This window comes from Palaemon carinicauda, chromosome 39 (genome assembly GCF_036898095.1).
Source record: "Palaemon carinicauda isolate YSFRI2023 chromosome 39, ASM3689809v2, whole genome shotgun sequence".
Taxonomy (NCBI): Eukaryota; Metazoa; Arthropoda; class Malacostraca; order Decapoda; family Palaemonidae; genus Palaemon; species Palaemon carinicauda.
Window position 1 is genome coordinate 26563413 of NC_090763.1, and position 6659 is coordinate 26570071.

Consider the following 6659-nt stretch of genomic DNA (forward strand, 5'->3'; position numbering starts at 1 on the left):
AAGATTTTGTAACGTGATCTGGTTATCTATTTTCATTAGGTATCAAACTTGAATATTGTATTATTCAGATTTAATTTCAAGCTTTTGTATAATTTACTTTGCATTATTTCTTTTCTTAGTCTGTTTCATTCAGATATAATAGTTCAAGTCAAGTTAATATATAATTTTCAGATCACAATATTTTTGTCTCAATCTAAGTTTCGTTCAGAATTAATTTTTTCCAGTGACTTATTTTATGTAAATTCCTTTCAAAGTGTTGTAATATATATAGAATGTTTATTTTTGTAAAGACCGTATTACTCCAATCACCATTTTTTAGAAGCGGATTCCACTCGTATCCTGTTATGAACCATGATGAGTCATAAATAATACTTAAGAGTAATTACCCAGTTTAGTTTGAGTGTACTTAAGAGACCTTTGGATATTCAGTGCTTTATATATTACTGTCTGGGAGTTATCTGTCTCAGAATTCGTGTATTAGTGTTTTAAAGTGTAACAGTTTAAATGTGAAAGCAAACAAGGGAGATTGGAGATTGCCAGTCGTAGTATATATGATATTATATATTTGGTTCCCAGTCATGAGCCATAACATATATATTTGGAGCCCAGACCCGGGATCCATCCTCATATAATATATTTTTAGTGCTCAGAACTGGGAACCATAATTGTATGATATATTTTTGGTGCCCAGACCCTTGGGATCGAGTGAGTCTGTTTTAGATATTGGTGATAACAAGGCCATGTTTTGATTAAAGGTTTTGAAAAGTAGTTGATAAGATTTTGTGTATTGTTTGGATATATTTTCGGCATAGGAATTTAATACTATTAAATTACAAGATGGCCCAGATTAATATACAAGAGTTTTTGAATAACCCAAGTTCCAGGAATTGTCAGAAGCTAATGTAACTAAAGCTCAGTAGCTCTGAATCTTGATGGCATACGGCCATGCAACGAATGGGAGGATTAAAGCCCAAATCAAGTGTCTAGCCTTAGAAGCGTTGATAAACTCGGGAAAGATGTCGGAAGAGAATATTGTGAAAGCTCGTGAACTGTTGGAGGAAGCCGAGGAAGAATTTTAAACGAAGCAAAGACCGGTTGACCCACAAACTGAAGACATGAAAGCAGATAGGGATGTTGAGGCTGAGATTCGACAAATTGCAGCAGAGGAGAATTTGATCAAGTTGAAAATGGAAGAAAAAGAACGAGAAGCCCAAGAGATTGCAAGACATGCAAGGTTAATGGAAGCGAGGGAAAATGCAAGAGAGAAAGAAAAATAGAAAGAGAGAAGACAAGAAGAAGAGAGAGAGAAGAAAGGCAATATGCGAAAGAAATGGAAGCAAGGCAAGAAGAAAGAGGTGGAAGAAGATAGGTATACTTGGGAGTTAGAGCTTCCGCACGCCCGTGCTCAGCTGACAGAGCAGACAGACAGGAGACAACTCCAGCTAGGCATGAACCCATGTTTGTGTCGGAAGCCCAGAGGTTAATTCCAGGGTTCATAGAAGTCTCCAGATGAGTTCTTCGATCATTTTGTAACGGTTGCAGCGACGGTGAAATGGCCAGAAAATGAATGGTCTGTGTTATTGCAGAGTGTTCTTTGTAAAGGGCCGCAGTGCTTACTTATCCATATCTCACTTATATGTCAGGAAGCCTGAAAACTTTAAGTCGATCAATCAATCCTTATTTCAGGACAGGAAGATGGAGTATCAAGAAGTGAAGAGGATCGTGCTGTAAGTGCATCAGATGACCCCTAAATATTATAATTAAAAGTTCGAAGTTTGAAAAAGGACAAGAAAATTACTTCCCTGGATTACGCTTAGAAGATAAAATTTTTTAAGAGATGGACAGAGGCTGCTAACGTAAAGGAGAAGGCTGATTTAGAAGAATCGATAATACTAGAGCAGTATCTACGTGGAATTCCTGAACACATTCGAACGTACTTGAGAGAGAGGTGAAGAAAATTGATAAAGCCGGTTTGCCGAATGAAGATTATAATATCAGTCGTAAACCCTCCTCGGGCACAAATTTTTCCCGTCGTTCCAACCAAGTGTCAAGTATTCCCTGAACCATGGGAAACAGTTCAGTAATAATTACGGGAACAAGTTCAATAGTTACATCGGAAGTGTACCAACGGTGTGTCACACGATCGTACATAGTTCATATTATGCTTGTATCTTCGCTCTTCCCTCGCACTAAAAAGAACCAGAATAAACATGTCTGCATTTTTCCTCTGTAACATTGTCTGTTTTGTGAACATGAAAATTCCTGTTGCCTTGAGCTTTTGTATATAAAGGAGAGTGTTCAATAATAAACTCACTCAGTTGCTTTCAACCTGTCTTTGAGTCACAACCCTTCTCTCGGCCCGTCACAGAAGTAGCACTGGTACTGTCAGTAAGCAGAATGCGATAGTACCACAGCAACAAACGTCGAATCGTCCTCCAAGTATCATGAAAGACATGCAGAAGGTTGATATTGTCTGTTTTAAGTGTAGCAAGAGAGGTCATGTCAGTAAAGAATGTTGGTCAAACCAACCAAATGGAGTCTCCCAAGTGATTAAGCATAATTCAACTTCACAGAATACGAAGACGAAGAAGCAGTCAGGAAAAGGGGGAGATGAAAATGAACCAGCCACCGTTTACATGATGAACAGCATGAACCCAAACAGCTTGGAGGGCTTTCAGGGGACTGTTTGCTATGGTAGATAGCATAACAACTAGAAAAAATTAAATATCGAGTTGTTTCTTCTGATGTAGAAACATGTCATACATGCTCTCCAGAAGTTTCAACCAATTATTTTAACAAATAACGAAGATAAAGCGGTCTTTGAATGATGACGTCATCCTAACTACGTTGTCTGTATAACTGAGTTTGATAGGATATATAGAGTAATTTTTCCAATTATATTCCGAAATCTCGTATGTCAGGCAAAGTTGGAAGTTATTGAAAGAGGATAAGAACCATGAGAGCCTCAGACTTTGTTCTTAGGTAACTTCGGCATTTCTATAAAGTTCCTGAGGATGTTGTAAAAACACAACTTGCACACTAATCACCAATAGACAAACGCACATGCGTGATACCTCTCACACGTTTGGCTTTATTTGCAGCATTTATGATGACTGATCTCTAAGCATCAAATAACTAAATTTCTTTAAAACGAGAGATAGGGAGAGGATTATAACAGTTGTTATAATCATACCTTTAAGAGATTTAATGGGAGGTTGAGGAATCTGTGAAGCCAACTGTCATAGTCGACATGGCCCCCAGCGTTGACAGGGAGGACCTCAGAGGACACTTATCAGCCATCCCTTTACCCTTTCTGCTTTTCTTTGGAGTGTTACAATAATCCTGAGAAGGATCAATTCCTCGAAAAGGGAAATAGAGGATTAACATAGTAATAAAAGGTAATTTGTAAACGGATAATACCCTTTAATGTTTTACTCAGGTACAAGGATGAAATGGGTTATCCTTCCAGATGAGATACACTATGATTATCTATAGGGAAAAGATAAAACCATGGGACAGGCATTAAATGTGGTCAGAGTTTAGGAAAACATAACTTGAGTGAATTAGTCATTAAAAGTCAAAGGAAAAGATTAATATTTTGGGATTTCTTGATCATAAGTTGACATACAATTCGTTTAGAATAAAGTGACTACCGGCCACCAAAGTGTATCAGTTTTGCATTTTTCTGATGACTTCTCCTTTTAGTTTTAGCCACTAAAATATCCGATCCACAGGTATTTTTCTAATACTGCCTTAATAATAATAAAAACCAAAAATGGTAAACAGCTGTTATCAGTCCCAATAAATGTTTCTCTTGTAACTGAAATTTGCTCCCAGCCATCAGGTGATAATCTTTTTACCTACACCAAGCTGAGACAGGTGGCTTTACTTGATTCAACCATTTAACGTCCTTTGGTACAATGATGATAACTTCGGTATAGTATAAATTCATATATCGTCAGCTTGTCATCAAACAAAAAGTGTTAATTTTACCAAGGAACTTAACTTAGCGGGAGTAGATGGCAAGGGATTATTTCGGTGTAGGATTAACAAAGCTTTTTATCTGCACAAATCACTTGTTATCTGATTAGATATGACCCAAAGACGAGGGTTTCAGAAACTGTGATATAGAGACACCTTTACTATTAACTTAGAATTTTCTCTTCAAATAAAGTTTGATATCTGCATGCATGGACTTTGTGCTTCTGTTTGTTATTAATTTAATTTCATCTAATCAATTAAGTGTCATTTTATCTTCTAGTTTAAAATTATTTTAGGAAAATTTTGTAAATTTGGGAATCACCATATTTATTCATTATATAAAGCAATTGGCACTAAATCTGGCCATTTTTAGTAAACGGTTGGACTCCTTTAGCAGATTAAAAATGGCAACCCTGGCTCAGACCAACATTGCAGCCGGGGACTCGAAAGATGTCTGAAATGTATGACCCACTTGCGTTTGTTTGAGATTCATGTGCAAGTTGTGTTTTTACAACGCCCTCGGGAACTTTATAGCAATGTCCAAGTTGCCTAAGGTCAAAGAAAGAACAACAAGCAGAAAGCAACAAAAAAGAACCAAGAAGAGAGGGAAACATGAAGAAGAGTACAAAGCTGGAATACTCCAACTAAAACTCTGGCAACAATGAGAGGAATCTAGCAATTGTTTGGGGTTTAAATACCTCGTTTAGGGAACTTTGGTGTATGGATGAACAATAAAAGTACAAAGTAAGGTTATCTTTGAAATAATGTTGTTCTGATTTTTAAAGAAAAAAACGAAAATTTACATAGCAAATGTTACTAGCTCATAACTCAAAAACACACTTATTGGCATGTCAGTAATTTCATCGGTTATTCATTGTTCAATATTAGAAAGATATCATTGGAAAGAGGAATAATAACCCCACAATTATGTGTGACAGAACTTTTTCACGATTTTTTTTTCATCTGGACAAGAAAAAAAATAGAAAAATAGAAAGAAGAAAATAAAAATTCTGTCACACAGAATTATTTGGTTTATAAAGCTTTTATGTTATGATTTTCAATACAATTGGTGTCATATTAGTGGATAAATTGTGTTCTCGGCACCAAAGAATACCAAACAGAATAAACATATGAATGGGGGAAAATAAAAGAAAAAAAAAGGAAAAAATAGAAAGAGGAAAATCAAAATTCTGTCACACAGAATAATTCGGTTTATAAAGCTTTTATGTTATGATTTTCAATACAATTGGTCGCATATTAGTGGATAAATTGTTAAATAATTTAAAAGAAAAAATATGATTTTTACTCATAAATCTAAAAGGTTTTGCCCAAATGACTTGAAATTTTTGTATGAGGGGCTCCCAAATGGAGGACAACCTTGCTTGTTATAATACCAGGGGAGTCAGTGTACACCAGGTCCAAGCAATTCCTAGACTTGTGAGTAGCCTCACACTTCTGATTTTCTCTCAGTCTGATTCAGAGGTAAAATCCAAGCCTCTCGAGCCATAGGGATCTGTAGGTAAATCAGAAGTTAACCACTCCCTATGGTGTGCATTGAAATTATCAACAAACACAATAGACGCCTTTCTATCATTTTCTCGTATCTTAGACATAGTGGCAAGTTGTTATGCCTGCCTAAAACCCTTATCATCGGAATCTCATGACATTCACATTTATAGCAGCACTTATAAGAAGCTGGGTATTCAGTCCTAACATAAACTGTTATTCCCCTTGCCCTAGGAATGATCTTAAATTTCAAAATTATTTTTTAACTTGAAATAAGCAGCTCAGGTAAGTCTAATATTTGAAAAACCAAAGCTTCAAAGTATAATAAAGGTAACTGTAAGGTCTCTAATATTATCATGTAGTCCACGAATATTGCAATATATTAGTCTATTATTATCATGTAGTCCACGAATATTACAATATATTAGTCGACACACTCGAAGTCTAGGCTACACTGGTCTCGAAGTCTAGGCTACACTGGTCTTGGATTTTGTTTGATATCTCTAAGACAATGAAAGAAAGAATTAAAAACAATAAAACAGGCATCATCATGTTTGTAAACAAACTTAACAATAAAATATAATAAAAAAAAAATATGTACTCAAAATGTTGGATAAAACTGGTCAACATGGCCGAGCTGACATACTTTGCAAGGCTCAGTATCGTCCTCCAGGATAACCACTTCAACTGAAGAGAGATCAGTGACGATGTGTTTATAAAATGAATACTATAAAGGAAGATAAAAGTACTGATAGGGAACAGGCAACCTCTCGTAAATCCCCCTTTCATTAAGCCTGTCCATCATACTGTTTAAAAAAATCTAGGGGAAGAGAAAACATAGAATAGTGGGACAGAGCGAACCCTTAAGCAAGTGAAATCTAGCCCAAGATAGCAGGAGACCAAGGTATAGAGGCTAAGGCACTACTCAAGACTAGACAACATTGGTTTGATTTTGGAGTGTCCTTCCTCTAGAAGAGCTGCTTATCATAGCTAAAAAGTTTCTGCTACCCTTACCAAGAGGAAAGTAGCCACTGAAGAATTACAGTACAGTATTTAACACCTGAGCGAGTTAAAATGTTCAGTTTGCTTAGTGCTGTCAAGTGTAGACTTTGTGTAAACAAAAGAAAATATGAGCCGTAAACAGAGAGGGATCCCAAGTTGTACTATCTGGC